Genomic DNA, 25,190 nt, shown 5'->3' on the forward strand with positions numbered 1-25,190 from the left:
CAATGTCATCCTCCTCGGTGTACTTGGGTACTATACCCTTGGGAAGTATGGGATCAAATCCACCATCCCTCGACATCTCAAAATCTTTATCATTTACCCTGCCACCCTTTTTCTAACGCCTCCACCCTCTCCCACCCCTTCTCGGACAATTCCAGTTTCCTCAGCTCCAAAGCTATCAATGCTAATTGATCTTTAAGCGGTCTCTCTGCAAAAGACAGTGGTGATTCCTGAGTAAGGGACCCTTCCCCCTCCCACCATCTGGGATCATATTGCTAACACTAGAAAAAATGGAAGAGGCACCATCCTCACCCACCACTTGGGTGAGGTTGGGGGGGGGGGCACACCCTCCATCCCCCCTTGAATCTCCTCAGCTACCCCAGCCCAGGCCTTTAGGGTTTTAAGCAACCCTGCCTTCCTAATCTTGTTGAAAGAAGGCAGCCCCCTAAGCCTACACTGTACCCTAAGATCAGCGTTCCTGTACTGGGACAGTTTACCCAGGTCCAGCTCCATGGTTCCCTTATTTTGGGTCACAGCAACTAGGCTCCACACACTTAGAACAATATGGAAAAATCAAAACAATTGATTTAAAACAGTTTAGCACTAATTCCAAAATTCAAACTCAAAGTTTTGTTCTAAGGCAAGTTAGAGGATTTTTACAATCTTTATTCACTTTACTGAAAGATGTACTTTTTAAACACGAGTCCTAATCCCACTGCTGCCACCAAATGTTGGAGAGTGAATTATTAGTAGGGTCAAATGTATATCTGCTTCTAGCAATAAAGCCACCAACACAGTATAGTGCTCAGAATAGGTCTTATAAAATTATTCCTCTGCTCAACCCTTAGTAGCTTGGCTGCAAGCAGGCAGGCTTAACTTCAAAGACAGGCATAAAAAGCAATTAAAACCACCAATTCAGTAAATAATTAAGACACAATGCACAATAAAAATCAAACACCAATCTATAAAAATAGTAAATATTCCAATGTAGGGAATTGAAGATATGAATTTTTAAAGATCTCGCATTTTTTAGCTCATAGAAACCTATAGCGCCTTATCAGGACATACATCTAATCACGATAGATCAGGTCAAAGTCAAAGTTTCAGGCCCATCACGAGGTAGCCCTGCGTGGCTACACCTCGCAGTAGGTCTCAATCAAAGTTTTGACCTTCTGACTTAGAAACTTTTCTGCAGCTTTTCTTCCCAGGGTCTCTCGAAGCTCTCAATCAGTTTGGATTCAGTGAGGGTTCGCCGGATTGCCTTGCGACGAGCTCCCAGTCAAACTCATGGAAGTCCAACCTCCGGAGGGTTCCAGCGGGACGAACTAAGGATCCAGGCCCACTTGAGGTTGAAGGCAGCCAGTGTGACTCTTGCGGTTGCTTCGGGTCACCTTTTCCTCGTTCGGACGTAAAAACTTTTACAGAGCTTTTTCTTGTGGGTCCCTCGATGCTCTTCACCAGGCCGGATTTGGTGAGGATTCGCCGGCCTCAGATTTTGCCTACTCCCGGTCAAACGCTGGAAGTCAGACCTATGGAGCTTTTCAGGGTGATGAACCTAGAGTTCAGGCTGACTCACGGTGGAAGGCAGGAGGCTTGGCTGACCTGGTTGAGCGTTTTCCCAAAGTTGCTACAAATGTCTCCAAACTTCTGGAACCTCTTCTTGAATTCCCCCAAAGGGTCCCAAAGTGTCTCACTCTTACTCCAAGGGTCTAAAAGCTCCAAGATGGTCCTTGAAATTTGAGGAATTCAGTTCCCACAATTCACTTGGACAAAACCCTTACAAATCCACAGGTAGTGGTCCAGGTTGAGTATTCTTTTTGATGATGTTCCAGGTGAGGTCTGTTAACCTGTACTGTAACTTGCAGGGAGTCCACTCTCTAGTCCTTTTACCGCAAGGTAGTCAGTCCACAGTGTTGTAGTGTCAGATGGTGCAGAAGGTGCAATCTTCAGAGTGCAGGCCTTAGTGATTTGCAGTCAAACACCTCAGCATGGCCCTTCTTGCTCTCTTAGGTTTCAAGCGGCAGATCTGTGAGGCTCTAATTTGAAATTCCCTGGGTCGAGCAGGAGGGCACTACTGTGCAATGGGGGGCAGGGTAACGCCCCACGGTATGACCATATCCTTCAGAGTGTGGCACTATTTTGTCCAAGAGTGTACCAATTCTTCCAAATACATAATGGCTGATTTTCCAGCAGGGAGAGAAGAGCTGGCTAAACACACCCCTAGGATGGCTAATCTCCATAGTCCTTCTCCCTCTAGTATCTGCTCATTCCTTCCTTAAGCCTAGCATCTGTCTGGGTTCAAAACAGTAGAGTTGTTAATGACACTGGTGTCTTCCCCTTCATTGTCCCCCAGTCCATTGTTTATGACTCCTTCCCCTGCTCTGGCATTCCTGTGTAACAGAACACTGCCCTCCCAGCAGAGCTGCTTATCACCAGGTGCTCTTTATGACCCCTTCAAAGAAGCCTGGCTAATCCACTTAACTCTGACCAATCAGGAAAGACCACTGGAAGGCTGACTCTGGCCTTATAGATAAGAAAGTCTTATCACTTCTGGTCTGTACATTTTAGGAGAAATTCAGCAATATCATATTGTTGTATTTATCAATACCATTCTTGGAAGTCCTTGAATGCTATTTTAATCATTTTCCGAGCAGGATATATTAGTTAGTAACTTCTTGCCATGCTAATCTATGTGGCAGGGTACTTGCAATGAGAAAAAATACTTGGGCCAATTTTCCAGCTCCAGGGCTTAGTAAAAAATGATTGTATAAGTACTCTGCCTACATCTACAGGACCCCCACCCCTCGAACACTGACTTTAAGGGTTTTGCATATGTAAAGATATTGCAGATCCTGCCTCCACGTTGCTCCTAGCCGCACTTTATAACAATGTGGGGAGTGAAATTTGCAATTTCACTTAACCCAGGGCATATAAAACTCATTTTATAAGGGTCCTCCTTATAAATACCTGCCCCATCACCCCTGGGAAAAAAGAGGGGACCTTGGGGGTACCTAATATGCCCAAACATTGCAGTTTATCCATTTTAAAGTGCCCCAAACACCAAAGTCGAGTTTGGGCCCAATCTACTTTTTAAAAGCGGTCCTTAAGAAAAGAGCTACTTTTAAACTAAACTCACACACATGCAAGTGCTGAAAGGGCTGCTGGCCTCTAAACTGCCTTTCCCTATTATATACTAGGGACTTCGTTTCAATCCCCCTGCCCTATTATGTACTAGGGCCTTATTGGGTGGTTCATGCCAACCACAGGGGTATCCCAACCCATAGTGTACCCTAGTGTATGTAGGCATTTTGACTATTTTAAGTGTCTCTTTCAGCATAGCACTGGCCCGGGCCTGATAAGTCAGAGCCCAGGGTCAGTCAGAGTCAGTTACCACCAGTACCAGTCAGCAAAAAGTTGTGGGGTGCCCTGGGCACAGGTTGCCTTTGCAGCAACAACAAATTAAATTAAAAAAGAAAAGATCAGATGAATAAAACTGGGCCTTGTGGAAAGCTACCTCTTTTCACAATGTAACCACTAATCTGAGTTTGGTGAGATGGTCATTTGAACCACTTTCAATCTTGAAAAACACATGACAAGTAATAGTAATGGGATTTTTGTAAAGTGTTTTTTGTGGACACCTCGTTAGACCTATCCGCTTTTGGTGTGGTCCTTTCCTAAACATGTTGCCCTACTGTTTAGTGAAATTCGTTTTTGTTGGCTTTCCAAAACACAGGACTCTCTGTACTTTAACACAGCTAACCAGCACTAAAGTGCTTAAGTGCTTGTGCGGGGAACATCCTTTACGACGCGGATGTTACCCCACGCTACCATTATGACGCGTCTCTTACAATGCAAGTCATAACCACGACTTGCGCTGGAGGGCGCTCAAGGACAAGGAATAGTTAATTTACTATTCCAACACCTTCCCTACTATCCACGGGGACTGGTGTTGGAATAGTAAATTAAACTATTCCTAAGTCCGCACCCTACAGCGCAAGTCAAAAGGACTTGGATCATTAGTCCAGCACCAGGGCTTATAAAAACATATGTTATAAGTACTCTGTCTATATCTACAGGACCCCCATCCCTGGAACACATAGGGGAGACTTTAGGGGTTCTCAATATGTTAAAAAAAATTGCATATCCCCTCTCCACAGTGCTCCTAGCACCAAAGTCAATTTGGGATGCACTTTATGACAATGTGGGGAGTGAAATCTGCAATTTCACTTAATCCAGGGCACATAAAATTCATTTTATAAGGGTCCTCAATATAAATACATGACAACCCCCACCCGCCACCCCTGGGACACCTAGGGGAGACCCTGGGGGTACCTAATATGCCCAACAATTGTAGGTTATCCATTTTTAAGCGCCCCAAACACCAACGTTGAGTTTAAGAACAATTTACTGTTTAAAAGCAGTCCTGCAACACAGAGCTACTTTTAAATTTACCTCAGGCTTCTGCAGTGCAGACATGCAAGTGCAGAAAAGGCTGTTGGCCTCTAAACTGCTATGCCCTATTAGATACTAGGTACTTAGTGGTAGTTGAAATCCCCTTGCCCTATAATGTGCCAGGGCCTTATAAGGTAGGTCATGCCAATCACAGGGCTATGCCAAACCCATAGTGTACCGTGGTGTATGTAGGTGTTTTTACTGTTTTCTAACTGTCTCTTCAGTATACCACTGGCCCTAGGCCGAGTTAGGCAGAGCCCAGGGTCAATCAGAGTTAGTTACCACCAGTACCAGTCAGCAGAAAATGTTAGGGGGTGCCCTTGGCACAGGATGAGTTTGCAACATAGCCCCACCCCCCCCTAAAGCAAAGGGGATGGGTTACTAACCTACACCCTGGTAGTCTTGGTCAGCTAAGTGGGAAAACCTGGAAACTCCAAGCGCATTTGCAAGGGCCACCTCAGGTCTGTGTTCCACATTATAGTCCAGTCCCTGTAGGGAAATGGACCACCTTAACAGTTTGGGATTCTCCCCTCTTGTCTGCATGAGCCATCTGAGAGGCCTGTGGTGAGTCTGAAAAAGAAATTTTGTTCCAAACAAATATGGTCACACCTTTTTCTGGGACCAAACCACAGCAAAAGCCTCTCTCTCTATGGCACTCCACCTCTGCTCTATGGAAGTTGCATGCTAATAAAGACAACTGGCTCATCAATGCCCTCTTCATTTAGCTGTGACAACACTGCCCACACCCCTTGCTCTGAAGCATCTGTCTGAACTACAAATGCTTTTGTGTAGTCAGGGTCCAGCAACACTGGTGCTGAACACATAGCAGCTTTCAGAGTGTACAAAGCCTTTTGACACTCTGGGGTCCAATCCACCTTTTTGGGCCTCTTCTTATAAGTGAGTTATGTTAGTGGCCCCACAATAGTCCCCTAATTTTGAACACACTTTCCATAATATCCTGTCAGTCCAAGGAATGCACTGACCTGAGTATAGGTAACAAGAGCTGCCGAATCCAAAATAATTTGGATTTTAGCTTGGAAATGCTGTACATGGTCCCCACCTACAAGGTGGCCCAGGTACACCACAGAACTCGGACATATTTGGCACTTACTTACCTTAATAGTCAGGCCTGCCTGCTAAATGGCCTGAAGCACTTCCCATGGGTGGCTTAAGTGATCCCTCCAGGTAGAACTATATACAGCTATACTGTCCAGATAAGCTGCACTGAACTGTTCCAACCCAGACAATACCGTGTTCACCAGCCTCTGGAATGTGACAGGTGCATTCTTTAAACCAGAGGGCATTACCTTGAACTGATAATGTCCTCTGGTGTGGAGAATGCTGATCTCTCCTTTGCTCCATCAGTGAGGGCAATCTGCCAGTAACTTGAAGTCAAATCAAAAGTACTCAGGTACTTAGCAGCCCCAAACCTGTCAAAGAGCTTACCAGCTCTAGGTATTGGGTGAGCATCAGTCTTTTTGACTTCATTCAATCCTCTGTAGTCCACACAGAACCTAGACTCCTGGGTCCCCCCTGTGGAATAGGTTAGGGTACCAGCACTACTAGACTAACCCATGGACTTTCAGATGGTTCAATTACGTCCATTCTAGCATTTTAGCTACTTCAGCTTTAATGCTGGTTCTGACATGGTCAGACAACCTGTACAGTTATTTTTGACAGGATATGGTGCGCACACCACACAGTGATGCCTGGGGTCAAAGAGAACACGCCAGCAAACTGCTCCAGTGCTTGCTTATAGTCTCTGTGCTGCTGGTCAGTCAACTTGGGAGAAAGTACCACCTCCTCCACTGACCCATCTTACACGTTAGTGGAGAGGAGGTCGGGCACTGGCTCAGTGTCCTCCTCTACTCCCTCATCAGTGACAAGTAACATGGCTGGCTCACCAGGCCCAGTGCTCTGTCCTTGGATGCTTGGCCCTTTGTTCCAGGGTCCAAGTGTCCAACCCCTCCCTTCTGGCTCCTCTGTGAACTCGTCACAGCACATACCCACTCAGGGAGCTCCAATACTTTCATATGGAGTCCTCTCTCTACCTCTGATCATTTAGAGGCTCCAAGATCATTGCCCAGTAAACACTGGACTGGGAGCACATTAGACACAGCTGCCTTCATAGGGCCTGTCACATCTCCCCATTCCAAATCCACCACAGCCATCGGATGGAGTTTGGTAGTGCTGTCTGCATACGTCACCTGCTGAGTTTCACCAGGTGACGTATGCAGACAGCACTACCAAACCTTTCTGGGGGCACCAGCTCATCTAGGACCATAGTTACACTAGCCCCTGTGTCTCTGATAGTCTCAACCTAGGTCCCATTCACTTTAGGCCTCTGCTTGTACTTGTTCATGTTTGGAGGTAAGGCAGCAAGGGTTGCAATATTCACCCCACCCAGGGACACTAAGGTTGCTTCCACCACCTGACTACTCGTCTCTGGGGCACCACTCTCCACCCCTACACTTAAACTGGCAATCTCTGTGAATGGCCCCTTGGGGGGAGCTTCTTGGCACAGACAGAATCTCCCTGTTTGTGCCCTGGCTGGTTACAGTCAAAGCACTTTTGAGGGATCAAAGAACCTACCATTCTTCCCGGATAGCCCCTCCCTTTGAATTTGGGTTGGCTTGGACCCCGCCTCCTTGTTCAGGTTTTTGTGGGTCTTTGGAGGACTCCTTCTGTTTTTGACCTTTTTTCCCCCAGGGCTTTTTCCGGGGAGGGACCTGTCCTGTTTTTTTCTGGTCACCCCCCTGGTGCGGAATGGAAACCCTAGTTCTCACCCACTCACCATCTGCTTCTCCCAGCTCTCTGGGCCCTTTCAGCTTAGAGTCCACTAGATATTGGCGTAACTTCTCTTCTGCACAATGAGTTCAAATATGTACAATCCCTCATATGTGTCAACTTTGTTACCAAAAATCCAGCTTTCTAGTGCCTTCACTGAAACGTCCACAAAGTCTACCCAAGCCTTTGAACTCACTTTATGGGTGCCTCTAAACTTCACCCTGTACTGCTCTAGAATCATACCAAATCTTTTGACTAAGCATGCCTTCATCTGCTGGTATGATTCTGCATCCTCCCCCCTTAGGGTCAGGAGCCTATCCGTTCCTGCTACTGGAATCAACTCCCTCAGGAGTGCACACCAATACTTAGAGTGGCCCCTACTCATTCTAAGGGCCCTCTCAACGGTTGCTAGCCAATTATCAATGTCATCCTCCTCGGTGTACTTGGGTACTATACCCTTGGGAAGTATGGGATCAAATCCACCATCCCTCGACATCTCAAAATCTTTATCATTTACCCTGCCACCCTTTTTCTAACGCCTCCACCCTCTCCCACCCCTTCTCGGACAATTCCAGTTTCCTCAGCTCCAAAGCTATCAATGCTAATTGATCTTTAAGCGGTCTCTCTGCAAAAGACAGTGGTGATTCCTGAGTAAGGGACCCTTCCCCCTCCCACCATCTGGGATCATATTGCTAACACTAGAAAAAATGGAAGAGGCACCATCCTCACCCACCACTTGGGTGAGGTTGGGGGGGGACACACCCTCCATCCCCCCTTGAATCTCCTCAGCTACCCCAGCCCAGGCCTTTAGGGTTTTAAGCAACCCTGCCTTCCTAATCTTGTTGAAAGAAGGCAGCCCCCTAAGCCTACTGTACCCTAAGATCAGCGTTCCTGTACTGGGACAGTTTACCCAGGTCCAGCTCCATGGTTCCCTTATTTTGGGTCACAGCAACTAGGCTCCACACACTTAGAACAATATGGAAAAATCAAAACAATTGATTTAAAACAGTTTAGCACTAATTCCAAAATTCAAACTCAAACGTTTTGTTCTAAGGCAAGTTAGAGGATTTTTACAATCTTTATTCACTTTACTGAAAGATGTACTTTTTAAACACGAGTCCTAATCCCACTGCTGCCACCAAATGTTGGAGAGTGAATTATTAGTAGGGTCAAATGTATATCTGCTTCTAGCAATAAAGCCACCAACACAGTATAGTGCTCAGAATAGGTCTTATAAAATTATTCCTCTGCTCAACCCTTGGTAGCTTGGCTGCAAGCAGGCAGGCTTAACTTCAAAGACAGGCATAAAAAGCAATTAAAACCACCAATTCAGTAAATAATTAAGACACAATGCACAATAAAAATTAAACACCAATCTATAAAAATAGTAAATATTCCAATGTAGGGAATTGAAGATATGAATTTTTAAAGATCTCGCATTTTTTAGCTCATAGAAACCTATAGCGCCTTATCAGGACATACATCTAATCACGATAGACCAGGTCAAAGTCAAAGTTTCAGGCCCATCACGAGGTAGCCCTGTGTGGCTACACCTCGCAGTAGGTCTCAATCAAAGTTTTGACCTTCTGACTTAGAAACTTTTCTGCAGCTTTTCTTCCCAGGGTCTCTCGAAGCTCTCAATCAGTTTGGATTCAGTGAGGGTTCGCCGGATTGCCTTGCGACGTGCTCCCAGTCAAACTCATGGAAGTCCAACCTCCGGAGGGTTCCAGCGGGACGAACTAAGGATCCAGGCCCACTTGAGGTTGAAGGCAGCCGGTGTGACTCTTGCGGTTGCTTCGGGTCAACTTTTCCTCGTTCGGACGTAAAAACTTTTACAGAGCTTTTTCTTGTGGGTCCCTCGATGCTCTTCACCAGGCCGGATTTGGTGAGGATTCGCCGGCCTCAGATTTTGCCTACTCCCGGTCAAACGCTGGAAGTCAGACCTATGGAGCTTTTCAGCGGGATGAACCTAGAGGGCAGGCTGACTCACGGTGGAAGGCAGGAGGCTTGGCTGACCTGGTTGAGCGTTTTCCCAAAGTTGCTACAAATGTCTCCAAACTTCGGGAACCTCTTCTTGAATTCCCCCAAAGGGTCCCAAAGTGTCTCACTCTTACTCCAAGGGTCTAAAAGCTCCAAGATGGTCCTTGAAATTTGAGGAATTCAGTTCCCACAATTCACTTGGACAAAACCCTTACAAATCCACAGGTAGTGGTCCAGGTTGAGGATTCTTTTTGGTGATGTTCCAGGTGAGGTCTGTTAACCTGTACTGTAACTTGCAGGGATTCCACTCTCTAGTCCTTTTACCGCAAGGTAGTCAGTCCACAGTGTTGTAGTGTCAGATGGTGCAGAAGGTGCAATCTTCAGAGTGCAGGCCTTAGTGATTTGCAGTCAAACACCTCAGCATGGCCCTTCTTGCTCTCTTAGGTTTCAAGCAGCAGATCTGTGAGGCTCTAATTTGAAATTCCCTGGGTCGAGCAGGAGGGCACTACTGTGCAATGGGGGGCAGGGTAACGCCCCACGGTATGACCATATCCTTCAGAGTGTGGCACTATTTTGTCCAAGAGTGTACCAATTCTTCCAAATACATAATGGCTGATTTTCCAGCAGGGAGAGAAGAGCTGGCTAAACACACCCCTAGGATGGGTAATCTCCATAGTCGTTCTCCCTCTAGTATCTGCTCATTCCTTCCTTAAGCCTAGCATCTGTCTGGGTTCAAAACAGTAGAGTTGTTAATGACACTGGTGTCTTCCCCTTCATTGTCCCCCAGTCCATTGTTTATGACTCCTTCCCCTGCTCTGGCATTCCTGTGTAACAGAACACTGCCCTCCCAGCAGAGCTGCTTATCACCAGGTGCTCTTTATGACCCTTCAAAGAAGCCTGGCTAATCCACTTAACTCTGACCAATCAGGACAGACCACTGGAAGGCTGACTCTGGCCTTATAGATAAGAAAGTCTTATCACTTCTGGTCTGTACATTTTAGGAGAAATTCAACAATATCATATTGTTGTATTTATCAATACCATTCTTGGAAGTCCTTGAATGCTATTTTAATCATTTTCCGAGCAGGATATATTAGTTAGTAACTTCTTGCCATGCTAATCTATGTGGCAGGGTACTTGCAATGAGAAAAAATACTTGGGCCATTTTTCCAGCTCCAGGGCTTAGTAAAAAATGATTGTATAAGTACTCTGCCTACATCTACAGGACCCCCACCCCTCGAACACTGACTTTAAGGGTTTTGCATATGTAAAGATATTGCAGATCCTGCCTCCACGTTGCTCCTAGCCGCACTTTATAACAATGTGGGGAGTGAAATTTGCAATTTCACTTAACCCAGGGCATATAAAACTCATTTTATAAGGGTCCTCCTTATAAATACCTGCCCCCTCACCCCTGGGACACCAAGAGGGGACCTTGGGGGTACCTAATATGCCCAAACATTGCAGTTTATCCATTTTAAAGTGCCCCAAACACCAAAGTCGAGTTTGGGCCCAATCTACTTTTTAAAAGCGGTCCTTAAGAAAAGAGCTACTTTTAAACTAAACTCACACACATGCAAGTGCTGAAAGGGCTGCTGGCCTCTAAACTGCCTTTCCCTATTATATACTAGGGACTTCGTTTCAATCCCCCTGCCCTATTATGTACTAGGGCCTTATTGGGTGGTATATTTTAATTGGAGCGTTTTTATAACCTCCCTGACACCCCTACAGCGAGATCACTTCGCTGGGCACCCCCCTTTCCACAGCGTCGATCCACTGAGGCGCAGGGAACATTTCAATACAACTTTGGCAGCCATCTTAGATTGGGCAGGCTCGCCGGAGAGCTCGACGCCCCTCCCACCCTCCTCCCGCCCCGCCCAAAGTATGTATAAAAATAACAATATCGCCCGTCCGCGCAGCGGGCGGGCGCAGCGGGCGCGCCGGCGGCGCGCCAGAGGCAAGCCCGTCTGCGCCCGTCCGCGCCGGACACGCGCCCAGCGCCATACCCCCTGTGTCATTTGATACCGAAAGGATTACCTACTCCGCTGGTGAAATACGTAAGTTGAATCCTGGACAACTGACGATTTGTAGTCAGCACACTCCAGAGAATCTTTCAGATCAAGCTAACATTAGGTGTAGGGGCTGTAAAACCACTATTCCCCTTATTAATGACAAAGTTAAACATCTGACTGACGGCACTACCAAGCATACCACTACATCTATCGCCCTCATTAATGCTCGCTCCCTGGCTAAGCATAGGCAGGATATCGCCGATCTAATTACGGACTACGCAATAGATATCCTTTTTATAACCGAAACCTGGATGGATGATACATCCGAGCCCGACCTTCAGGTAGCTGTACCTGAAGGCTATAAGGTGTATAGGCGGGATAGACAGGGGGGAAAAAGAGGAGGAGGCTTGGCTATTATCACACGGGACATCTTCCCAGTTAGAATCTCCCCGGTACCATCGCCGGCATGCGAGGCGCTGCACTTTGCCATTAAACTGAATGCGTCACACAATTTTAAGGGAGTGCTTATCTACAGGCCACCAGGACCTCGCTCAGAATTTCTCTCCACCTTTACCTCCTGGTTGGAACCCCTAGCCATTGAGGATTCCTTTATGGCATTAGGAGACATAAACTTCCATCTGGACAAGACAGATGAGGCGGATACACAAACGCTACTAGCAGAATGTAACACACTGGGCTTAAACCAGTACATAAAAGCTCCAACACATGACGCAGGACACACCCTGGACGCTATCTTTTCTAACATCAGTGAGCTGGAGGTATCTAAAATTCTGCCGCTCACATGGACAGATCACCATGCTATTTTGTGTCACCTACCGTTTAAACGACCCAAACCGGATAAACAGGCCCATTATCAAAATAAATTCAGAGTATGGAAGGACATCGACGACGAAACCTTCAAGATGTCCTTATCCAAGACTTGTCCGAATATCCAGTCAGACCCCACTGAAGCAGTGGGGCAGTATCTCAACTGGGTAGGCAATGCGGTAGACATGCACGCTCCACTAAAAACCATATAAAAAAACAGGAAGGTGCCTTCAGCACCGTGGTACTCAAAAACCCTCAGAAAGCAAAAACAGATCTGTAGAAACAAGGAAAGAACCTGGCGCAAGACATACAACAACTTAAGCAAAGCCCAGTATAAAGATGAACTCATCATCTATAAAAAAATGATTCAGGAGGTAAAAAAGGACTACTTCGAGCAGCAAATTAATAAATCAAAAAATTCGAGTCGACAACTGTTTGAAGTAGTTAAGACGCTGGCAGGGAAGGTGGTAGATCTGAACCCTCCTCATACTCAGGAATTCTGCAATAATCTAGCAGGTTTCTTTTTTTCAAAAGTAAACGATATATATGCAGAATTCTCGGTTACTCCATCAAGTACCAGCATACATCCTAAATCATCAAAAAATAGCTTGGACTGTTCGTTTACTCGATTTAGGGATATGACGAATCAGGAAATAGGAGATCTCATGAGACTGGTAAAAACAGGTTCATCCTTAGATCCCTGCCCCCCTAAAATCCTCATTCCAGTAATTGATGTGGTGAGCAAAGTCATTACTCCCATCTGTAACGCCATGTTCCAATCTGGGATTTTCCCAGACAAGTTAAAAAACACTCTGCTGAAGCCCCTATTGAAAAAAACTGGTCTTGATAAAACAACTCTCAAAAACTACAGACCCATTGCCAGCCTGCCCTACCTGGCTAAAATAGTGGAAAGAGCAATGAATATTCAACTAGCTGAATATATCGAACAAAATAACCTCCTGGATGAGTCGCAGTTTGGGTTCCGGAAACTTCATGGAACGGAGACTGCCCTCATTAAGGCCGCCGATGATATCAGAACCATTAGGGACCAAGGAGGAACAGCTATACTGGTCCTGCTGGATCTCTCGGCGGCCTTCGACACGGTCAATCATGCTGTCCTGATTGACCGTGTCGAGGAGATGGGCATTTGCTCAAAGGCCAAGGAGCTTCTGGCTTCATTCCTGTCCAATAGAACGCAGGCAGTGACATTGGGCGCATTTCAATCCCCTCAGCTCGCCCTCCCATGTGGCGTCCCGCAAGGCTCATCCCTAAGTCCGACACTCTTCAACATCTATGTGTCGGACTTAGCAAGGGTGATTAAGAACTACCGGATGAGCCTTACCTCTTACGCCGACGACACCCAACTGGTGATCGCAATTAAGATCAATGGTGAGGAGGTTGCCGCCAGATTCCAAGAAGACATGCTTGCCATCAAGGAATGGATGTCTGAGAACTGCTTGCGCCTCAACTCGGAGAAAACCGAGGTAATGATCTTTGGAAATCTATCGCCGCAGTGGTCCACTCTTTGGTGGCCGACACCTCTCGGAGCCCCCCCAGAACCAGTGAAAAAGGTCAGGAATTTAGGAATTATATTTGACGACAATCTTAACTTTTCCAACCATGCCAACCAGGTTGCGTCGTCTGCTTTCTACAAGCTTAAGATCATTAGGAAAATCCTGCCCTATCTCCCTGAGAGTGCTAGGAAAACAGTGGTGAGCTCCTTAGTACTCTCATCACTTGATTACTGTAACGGACTGTTTGTAAATGCCCAGGCACGGGTGGTGGCCAAACTGCAGCTCATACAAAACGCTGCCGCAAGGCTACTAGCAGGCATTCCTAAGTTTCAGTCCACCAATTTATATGCTTCTATAGCGCCTGAATAGACCCCCGAAGGGGTATCTCTGCGCTTTGCCATCCAGGGGAAACCTGCTGCTGTACCCGGACAGTGCTAATAGATAGTGGGGGAATGAAATTAAATGCTAGAAAAGAGGTGGGTTTTCAGGGTTTTTCGGAAAGACAGGTGGTCAGAGCTGAGCTTTAGTGAGAGGGGGAGGGTGTTCCACAGAACGGGCCCAGTGTAGGCCAGAGCCCTACCACCTTGACGGGCTTTTTTGATTTTGGGAACCTTAAGGAGCTGGAGATTGCTCGATCGTAGTGAGCGGGCAGGCACATAGGGTGTGAAGGCTGTGCTGAGAAATTTCGGGCCTATCCCCAACAAGCATTTGTGAATTATACACAGGATTTTAAATTTGGTCCGCAGTCGCACTGGCAGCCAGTGCAGTTCCTTCAGCAGGGGCTGGGAGGGAGTCCTAGGTGGAACATTCTTGACTAACCTCGCGGCCGTGTTCTGGACCACCTGTAGTTTGTTAAAATGGCCTTCATTGGATGACAGAAGAAGGCCATTACAGTAGTCCAGTCTACTGACGACCAGAGCCTGGACCAAGGTCTTTCTGTGGTGATCTGGGAGGAAAGGAAACACCCTTCTCAACAGAGAGATAACCCCGAAACAGGTACCAGCAACCTGGTTGACATGATCTTTAAAAGTCAATGAGTGATCAAATAACACTCCCAGATTTCTTATGGTCTGTTTGGGGATGGGGGCGGGTCCCAGTTCACAAGGCCACCAATCGCTGGACCATGATGTTGCTGCTTCCCCATAGAGTACAACCTCTGTCTTGGTCACGTTGCACTGTAAGCAGTTGTTGGCCATCCATTTGGAAACTGCCCTCATTCCTTCTGCAAATGTTCGTTCTAAAGCAGGAGAGAAGGTCTTAAAGGGGAACAGAAGTTGGGTGTCATCGGCGTAGGACACCGGTATAAACCCAAACGATCTCACTAAGTCAGCCAGGGGGGCCACGTATACATTAAACAATGTAGGGCTCAAGCATGAGCCCTGTGGCACACCCCTGGTGAGCTCCCTGGCGGTGGATTTGTGGGAGCCCAATCTGACTTCTTGAGAACGACCCGAAAGAAAGCTCTCCATCCAGGACAGTGCCACGCCTCCCAACCCTATCTCTCTCAGACGGCAGAGAAGCAAATCGTGAGACACCGTATCGAAAGCAGCGGATAAGTCCAATAGCACCAGAATCATCGACCCTCCACTGTCAAGCGTCATCCTGATGTTATTGGTGACAGCCAGTAGGGCGGATTCGGTGCTATGGTTGGGCCTAAAACCAGATTGTGAGGGATCTAGGCCATCCGCTGTCTCGATATAGTTGGAAAAGTGGGTGTTCACGTGCTTCTCAGTTAGCTTGCCGATGTAAGGCAGGAGAGAGATAGGTCGGAGGTTAGTTAGATCCGTCCAGGGTAGGGTCGCCTTCTTCCTGATTGGGTTTACTACCGCAGTCTTCCATTCCATGGGGACTTGGCCTTTGGCCAGGGAGGTGTTGATAACTGCCTGAATCGAGGGGCCTAAGATGGAAATTAGAGGGGCCACCATTTTAGCCGGAAGGAGGTCGTTGGGGGAGCCTGTTTTCATATGGCCGATAAGGGTTGCCAGGTTTTGATCTGAGACGGGGGGAATGACAAACAGGGAGTTTGTAGTCTGAGTGCTGGATTTAGCTTCGGGAATGGATGTGGGAGCCCCAGCTTTAGAGGTTAAAATTTTATCATAAATCAAATTAATTTTTTCCTCGAAGAATTCAGAAATTTCGTCACAGAGTGGTTGAGAAGCATCTTCAGTACTTTCAGTGGCTGCAGGTTTAATAAAATTTTGCAAAATTTTAAACAGTTCGCGCGGACAATTTCCAGCCTCCTCCAGTTGTACGGAGAAGTGAACTTTTCTGGCTAATTTTATTTTTTTATAATATGCTGATTGAGCCTCATGAAAGGCATTCCTGGCCACTTCCTTTTTAGATGATCTCCATGTTTTTTCTAAACCAAGCAAGCGATCAGAAACTTCCACTGGTTAACAGTGAGAAATCGCATTAGATTCAAGACCTTGTGTCTCACCTATAAAGCCCTCAAGGGTCTTGGACCAGCATTTCTCAAACAGAAACTCTGTTACTATCTACCAAAAAGATCCTTCCGCTCCGAACAGAGACACCTACTGGTAGTACCACGCACCAGGACGGTGACATGGGGCGATAGAAGCTTTACCAACGCGGCTGCCAAACTCTGGAATATGCTTCCAAAGGAAATAAAACTGTCACCCTCGTTATTTCAATTTAGAAAATTGGTAAAAACCTGGTTATTCGACCAATAATCTGTCCAGTACAATACGTTTTAAGGTAGATACATCTTCAATTTGGGATTTTCAGCAAAGTTATAGCGCCAAGACACCCACGGGTATACGCTGCGCTCTATAAATTTTTAAAAAAATAAAATAAAATAAAATTCATGCCAATCACAGGGGTATCCCAACCCATAGTGTACCCTAGTGTATGTAGGCATTTTGACTATTTTAAGTGTCTCTTTCAGCATAGCACTGGCCCGGGCCTGATTAGTCAGAGCCCAGGGTCAGTCAGAGTCAGTTACCACCAGTACCAGTCAGCAAAAAGTTGTGGGGTGCCCTGGGCACAGGTTGCCTTTGCAGCAACAACAAATTAAATTAAAAAAGAAAAGATCAGATGAATAAAACTGGGCCTTGTGGAAAGCTACGCCTTTTCACAATGTAACCACTAATCTGAGTTTGGTGAGATGGTCATTTGAACCACTTTCAATCTTGAAAAACACATGACAAGTAATAGTAATGGGATTTTTGTAAAGTGTTTTTTGTGGACACCTCGTTAGACCTATCCGCTTTTGGTGTGGTCCTTTCCTAAACATGTTGCCCTACTGTTTAGTGAAATTCGTTTTTGTTGGCTTTCCAAAACACAGGACTCTCTGTACTTTAACACAGCTAACCAGCACTAAAGTGCTTAAGTGCTTGTGCGGGGAACATCCTTTACGACGCGGATGTTACCCCACGCTACCATTATGACGCGTCTCTTACAACGCAAGTCATAACCACGACTTGCGCTGGAGGGCGCTCAAGGACAAGGAATAGTTAATTTACTATTCCAACACCTTCCCTACTATCCACGGGGACTGGTGTTGGAATATTAAATTAAACTATTCCTAAGTCCGCACCCTACAGCGCAAGTCATGGTAACGACTTGCGTTGTAAAACACGCGTTGTAACGGTACGCGTGGTAATAGCCCTCGTCGTACCGTCATACAACCGCTAGTGCTCTCTCTTTTAAACATGGTAAATTTAGCGAACACACGATTGGCACATTTAATCTACTTGTAAGTCCCTAGTAAATTGGCACTACATGTGCCCAGATGCTCTAGATTAAATGCACCTGCACTCCTTGTGCCACCCACCACAGTAGCCCTTCTAAACAGCTGGTCTACAGTTTTAAATTGCCAATTCAACTTGCCAAATGAACCCCCATTACAAGCATAAACCTTTTTTTCTTTATATATACATGTCACCCATAAGGTAGGTCATGAACAATCCCCCCTCCCCAACCCAAAGGCAGGATGCAGTGTGTTTAAAAAGTTGGGAATGTACTTTTCATTTTTACTTTTGGTAGTGAACTGCTAAGTTTGTTGTTCACTACTGCAAGGCCTACCCAGTGAAGCCAAATTTTAAGTCACAATTCTGAAAATGCCACTTTTAGAAAGTTGGTATTTTTGTCCTAACTATTTGGCGCCTGTATCCTGGATCAAATGACTGGGTGAAGTAGTCAGTTGTCCTTTGTGCATTCTTTCTAGACAAAGAGCAAAGGGGAACTAGGTGGTCGCAGGATGTGCCACCCTGCCATGATGGGAGGGACAAAGCTGTTCACTGCCCCAATTACATTTCAAAGGGCCTGCCTCCGGCACACTCAAAGAATCAGATGCCAATCTATTGTCACCCAAGACTCCCTGGAGCCTGAGCAGAGAAATTTTTTTTTCCAGAACTAGATGTCGGGGTGGGGGCGGAGTAGGTGGGGTGGGTGGAGTACAGAAGTTTCGCTCAATGCAAAGCTGGTACCAGTTATAAATATTGGATCCTCAGACCAACTCTACAGTACACTCCTGGATCTCTGGACATTACGGAAGGACTACACTCCTGCCAGAGAACTGCCTTGCTGCTTGAGGTATGCGCTGTTGTCTGAGCAGGAACACTAAACCTTCTCCCTTCATCCCAGGCTAACCTGAGTGACTCCAAGGGTCAGATGGTTGATCTCCTGTTTTGAGCTACCTGGACACAAGCTCCAGAGGCCTCCCTGCAACTGCCCAGCCAATCTGCTGCAACTGGACTTGCCTGACGACCCCTGCTGGTCTCTACTAGAATCACTGATGCCCAATAGGTGCCTCCCCAGGTCTTGGACCCACAGCTTGCATTAGTATGCACTCCTATGAAGAAAAGCGAGAAATCCTAAAGTTTTGGCCTCGCCTCCGACAGAGAACAGGCTGTTTCGCACCAAGATGTTTCCTTCCAAGACGACCACCAACGCAAAGCTCCCGTGACCCAGACTCCTCGTGATACAGCAACAACCGGCAACACGAGATCTGCACTTCGTACTACAGCATCGACTGTTCGCAGTGACCGCCAATGCAAAGATCAAGCAACAACCATCCATAATGCCAGACGGGAACTTCACGCTTCCGGTATGACAGTCCACAACACCCGTCCTGCTTTTTGCGGTCCAGCAACAACCATCCATGACACTCTCCCTGCTCTTCACGGCCTCCTCCACCACAAACTGGACCCTTTGCGTCAGACTTTGAGAAGGTAACTTTTTTTAGTGCAACTAACCTGGTTCCAGTATCAAACCCATACTCGATCACGGTTGGCCTGAACTTGTGACTTTCCCCTGCTCTAGCACAACCAGATAACCACAAGTGGAAAGTTGTCCTTTTAGCTGCTATTTTCGCCTAACTCTTTCAAATTCCATACCTCCAGTTCTACTGATTGGATGGTTGTCGTTTCGGTCTCACTTTACAGAGTGCTTTTTATGGTGCCAAGGAACCAGAGTGTTAAGCACAAAGTAATTTACTGACTCAGTTCATCCAGACAGGGATTGTAATTGTTGCTTGAGAAGTGTATTCACCGCCCCCAAATCAATAACCACATTTCTCACACACCTTAAACAGAGGTTCTATCACCCAAAGGGTAATCACTGTACCTACATAAATGGAGGCAGCCTAGCAACTGGGTTTCACTTCCTTCCTTTCCAGACTTTTCTGCATTTAAGGTCATGGAAAACCACAAAAACCTACTCACCTGCTTGAAGGTACGGTGTGGATATCGAGAATAAATGTAGTGAACCCTTTCTCAGCACTCATATCCAGAAGACAAGGGTTAGTTAAGCTCATTTTTAAGAGACCAAGTGGTAAACTATCACAATTAATAATTCAATCGCTACAAGCATACACTTTAGAATATTGATCGAAATGACTTGCAATTCCAAACCCACAGATCCAAAGCAACCAAGTAACCTGTATTTACTGCGCATAATAGAATGAGCATTTTATTCTTAAAGAGGCAAAATTGAGAAGTTGGTTGATCAACCATGACAATATAATTCACTTGCTTCCATTAACTATGCTACAAACTACCCTGGTAGAAAAACCAGTAAGAAAGATATTGCCCTAACCTAGGCCCCCTGGATGGTTCCCTTCAACTAGAAACGGAGCCCGGGTCTGCCTGACCCAGCACGTGCAGAGCTGGACCACATGTCCTTCTCACATAGGCTACCCCCAGCTATACTCTAGAGAGTATGCTGTTTACAAGACAATAGCTGCACAAAAAGTGAATGAATTCCTACTGTATACACTTTCCCCTTCCAAAGTGCCAGCATTCTGGCTACTAAAGCTCCAAAGTCCGGTGTTCACTTTCAGTAGTCTGTTAATGTCGGTGGGACAAGTGGAATCTTATTTTTGTCAGTCTTGATTCCTAGCTAGTATGCAAAGTCTGGCGCTCTCTGCATCTGCTAGCGTCTTGGAACGATGTAATTTATCCTCCACCCTCCTTCCAAACCCTCAGGTGTCTGCTAATTGTCATTATTAAATGTCTCCCTACAAGAGTCCTTTCTTGGCCTATTTTGATATGATAAGCATGCAGAGAAGGCACATTATGCAAACATTGTTGCTCCAATCCCCCAAATCCAAGATGTCATTTAGATTAGTCACTATACAGACAGATCTTCTTTTTAACACTCCATTTTCTTGTGGCAACAAAATCTGTCTATCAATTGTTCTTATTGCGTTAAAATCTATATGGCACAAGTCCTACAGCAGGTCCTGTACCCATAGTACGTTGCTTCAGTAATTAATTAAACCACCTCATATAATTACATTGGGAAGTAGGATATAAACAGCTGAATAACACAGTTCTGACCGAGCGCAGAAGCAAGTGCAAGCACGAAAGGTAATCTATTGACAAAAATGTTCTCCTTATTTGAACTTTGACACCATGGTCTACACCTTACGCAGACAACCAATCTCTTTAATCTACAAAGGGTAAGTGATGGCTTACCCTTCCAACTAATCCTGCGGTGCAGTACTAAACATAATAATGTAGCAATTTATCTTTAAACTTGGCCCTTTTTAATGTGTACGCTTTAACTATGAAAACATTGTTTCCATTCTGATTTGGGAGTATAAGCCACTCCATTGCCAAGGACAATATTTAAATGGGAAAAACAGAATAGGCAGAAACCGAAACTGGAGAGCATATCACCCTTATTTTCCTTTGCAAATTCAGCAATGTACCCTCCTAACCAAAACAAAGGGGAATGGAAAGTAATGGCAAGCCTTTGATAAGCGTGGCTCAAATCCACCTGAGCGACTTACTTTACTCATCTATCATTCTCATATAATAAGCCAGCCAGACAGTGGAGAAGAATTAGTAATATATTTATTTGGCCATAAGATTCATCTGGAGATGGGCCCAGTCAGGTCTACACCCCAGGGAGTACACCGAGAGGACTGACTCATCCCATCAGGACAATACATTATAACATAACATGGCAGGGTAAAGACACGCCCAGACTGGAAAATTACAGAACTAGCGAAATAGTGAACAATGAACTCATACATGAGGCATCTGCACCTGCGAAGGCAACACTGTTATCTCCCCTCAAGGCCACAGAGCCGAGGCTCTGCTTCTCCAGGGCATGGAAGCATTTCTGCAAAACTAACTCAAGGCAAGAAATGCTGAAACAGGGATTTTCTGCTCATAAGGGAGGAGGGGAACTGTACCATGAAACATTGGAGCTGCAGAGCAAATGTCAGCATCAGAAGTGTGTCTGCCATAGACAAGCCTCTCTCTCTTATGAGAGAAGTTGAAGCTTGCATATTACAAAAATAGCTCAGTGGGTTGCAGCACATGAATAATAAGCTGTAACGGCATATTGGTTAGACACACTAGGCTAACATATTCATAACATCATTAGAACATTCTGCAACAGGAAAATTACTATCTATCAGACCCTCCTTTTAGCCTATCGTGGCTAACACAATTGCAGTTACAGCTTAAAGGTAAGGTCTATACAATTCTAAAGGCATCACTCATCAATCAAAGGGAAACCAAAAAAAAACAAGTATAACCAATAGTATAACATCATAAAAGATATCTAGCTACGGGAAATGAAATACTAGGATGAGCATGATCACAGAAGTAGTGCAGCATACTATAGGGCAGGAAATGCAGAGGCAACAAGTAAAAGAACAACCCCTGCAATACCTACTAAGACAATAATTATTCTCTGAGTGTGAAGCACCCTTCTTTTTGACTAATCTAAACATATGTTCTCGAGGTACCATTTCTCTATAACACTATGTCATGATAGGACTACTTAAAAAATACATCACAGTTTAAGTCATGAGCAGGAATTAATGCAAAAAAAAGATCAAACTGTCATTATCAGGGAAAACGCCGTATTGAATTCAATACTGAGGGCTCACTTGCATTATCAGCTAGGACCTATATCTAACATCCATGAAGTAGATGTTTATCGGGCTGAGAAATGTGTTTTACTAAACTACTCAAAGTATACTAACCCTCAAAGTTACTTCCATAGGGCAAGAATACAAGTAGTAATTTTCCACCCCTGTGTGTGTATGAAGGCAATGACCCACACACCCAATAATTTGCAGTACTATAAATAACATGCGTCAGGTGCAACATTTGAATACTACATCATCCTAACAAACTTCCCAGTGCTCCTCTTCGTGATGAGCTAGGGTACCAATGACATTCTCAGGTGGCGTTGAAATAATACTCATGAAGGTATGCGCCAAGCCACAAGAAACTAATTCTCTAAAGAGAAATATGAAAGCAACAGTTAGGATACAAACAAACACAATATTAAATTTGTAGACCATGAGAACCAAATGAGATCAGGGACATCTGGACAAGGAGTCGTAGAGGCTGCTCATCCTGGGGAATAGGAACATTCAAAGGAACTCATTTTCCTAACTAAAAGTCCAAAGTAAACTAACGGAAACAATCTGCAACACAGCCAGCCAGAGGGGAGTCTTCTCCCTGTGTCCGTCTGAGCCTCACAGGCAGGCTCGTATTGTCCATCAAAAATTCAAAAATCATCTGCGTTGGAGCTGCACTTGCTAGCAACTCAGATGGAAAACAATCTTGGCCAATGATGCAAAGTCTTTCTTGCAGAATTTAGCAACCACCAATCCAGGTAGTGCCCTCTACAAATTCTGTCCAGTGTCTCGTTCAGTACACCAGATATGAATCTAACAGATATTAAGAGCACTGTATCTGTACCCTAAGTCTAAAGTCTCTCTCTACCTCCTACTTTTCTTCTCCTGGTGCACCGCTCTTCTGTCGAGGCCATAGATTGTATAAAGTGTGACCAGGTACTTCCTTATCAGCAGACAAAACTGTAGATTCCAAAACAGATGGGGAACAGGGAAACCTGAAGCATAACCACTGGAGTACTGGCGGCAGCCGTTTGCACAGACGGAACTGCCCCTCTCAAGTATTTCTGAGAAACCGTTTCCAACCATTGGGAAATGGCACAAAAGCGAAGAGTGAGTCCTCCATCTCGGTCAGGCCTGCCCTTTTCTTACCCAGGAATCACACACCTACAGCAGCTTCAGCGGTACCTTGGCTCCAAGCAAGACTTCCGTTGGTATCTTCTGATGACGAGACTTGACTTGCACAGAGTCTTGAAGTTGGATCTGATGCTTGGGTCCCCTCTGGCTCCGGCGGTGTGATACATTTCTATTGATGAACAGAACAAAGATCTTTAGACAAGGCATATGAATAAAATTCAAATTCAAAGAAACCAAATGAGGTCTATTCTGTGCTTTCATATCGCTCTACCAATGTCAATTTGAAGGTGAACAGAGGTAATACATTACATATCTGACTTTTCGCTGTATTACCTGTGGACGGGCGTATGCATTTACTGAATTCTAAGAGAAGAGAAAAAATAAAACAAAACAGACATGTTGTATTCCCGCATTTGCACTTGAGAAGCAGCAAAAAGGGAAGTTCAAACCGCTCTTCCTATAGCGAGCACACAGCGTCTACTTTGTGAACCTTTACTGTGGTGCAAAACTTCAAACACTTCTAATATTCTTTTTCTTACTCAAAACAACTATATTTTTGCTCATGACCATGCTCACATATTATAGATGCAGCAGGAAACTAACTTCTACAAATCTTTAATTTCTAAAAATATTTTGCTGAGGATCACACAAGCATCTTTCACCTTTCTCACTATTTAGACCGTGTAACATTTTTATTTAGGGGAAAACCTGTTCACCAGCTCTAATAGGGGTTATCAGCTCAACTATACAGGCTAACTTATAAGAGACTTCACCAGCTCTAATAGGTATTATCAGCTCAACTATATAGGCTAACCGATAAGAGACTTGTACACCTTTACCTAGTTCTGCACAATAATGATGTTGTTACCTAGGAATGTGAAGGAAAAAAATCAACAAAAAGGTACCGACCTATTGTTCCCTTAATCAACAAAAAGGTACCGACCTATTGTTCCCTTAATCAACAAAAAGGTACCGACCTATTGTTCCCTTCAAAGGTCAAATAAGGAAACACTAGTCAGGGGCTACCAGTCCTTTCATCCCTTTTATCCCTATCCAGTTAAAATAATCCTCTAATAAAGACTATCAGTTTATTTTCACAGACTAGCTAATAAAGAACTAGCAATGTACTTGCAAGACTACAATAAAGGTATTATCACCCAACACTTGTAGAACAAAACTACCCACATCTAATTCCCCTTTTAGATCACCCAACACTTGTAGAACAAAACTACCCACATCTAATTCCCCTTTTAGATCACCCAACACTTGTAGAACAAAACTACCCACATCTAATTCCCCTTTTAGATCAAAGCAGGACAGGAGGGAGCAATATACATGTTACCTAGTTTTAATTTATAGGAGAGCTAGCGGAGAGCTAGCTCCAGCGGGGAGCTAGCCTCCTCCCCCATTTTGACAGGAGGAAATCTGAAACATATTTCACTTCAGTCAACACCATCAACCCCTGGGTGTAGCACTGAGCATAAACAAAATTCTAGGGGATACATAGCACTTTTGAGAGGGCTAGAACATCTTTTAGCACATGTACAAATGTCATTGCCTCAAAATGATGTGTGTGCCTATTAATATCTAATACAATGTTACTAAGGAAAATTCATTATAATTATTTATCTATTACAAAACACACTATTTCTTTTTGAGGCCTTTTATTCCCATGATGGAGTAAGGAAAAGGAAATGGGACTGGGACACAGCTAAAGTCCCCCATAACTAGGCACTATGCGACATTCATTAGGGAAATGGCGGCAAAAGGAAAATCTATAAAAGAACAAAAATTACTTAGGTGGTGGTCAGGCTTGTGACACAACACCATGAGTACACTGCAGAACTCTTGCATTTTTCTTCCATACCATTTGACCAAATAGACATACACTGCTGAAGTGTTGTCTGTGGAATTTAGGGACCAGAACAAATTCCCCACAGAGGAGCTTGTACTAGTATCAAAAATAGAATTGTCAAAACAATACAAAACAGAAACATACATAAAATAAAAACAAGCATACCAAGGCAGTAGGTATACTTGCCGTTCTAAGCACAGAAAGCATACACAAACCACAGTAACACATGCAAATGAGCTGTGACACACAACACGATGCCATGCATTTCAAGCACAGTGAGCCTG

Source organism: Lissotriton helveticus, chromosome 4_1, assembly GCF_964261635.1.
Source record: "Lissotriton helveticus chromosome 4_1, aLisHel1.1, whole genome shotgun sequence".
Taxonomy (NCBI): Eukaryota; Metazoa; Chordata; class Amphibia; order Caudata; family Salamandridae; genus Lissotriton; species Lissotriton helveticus.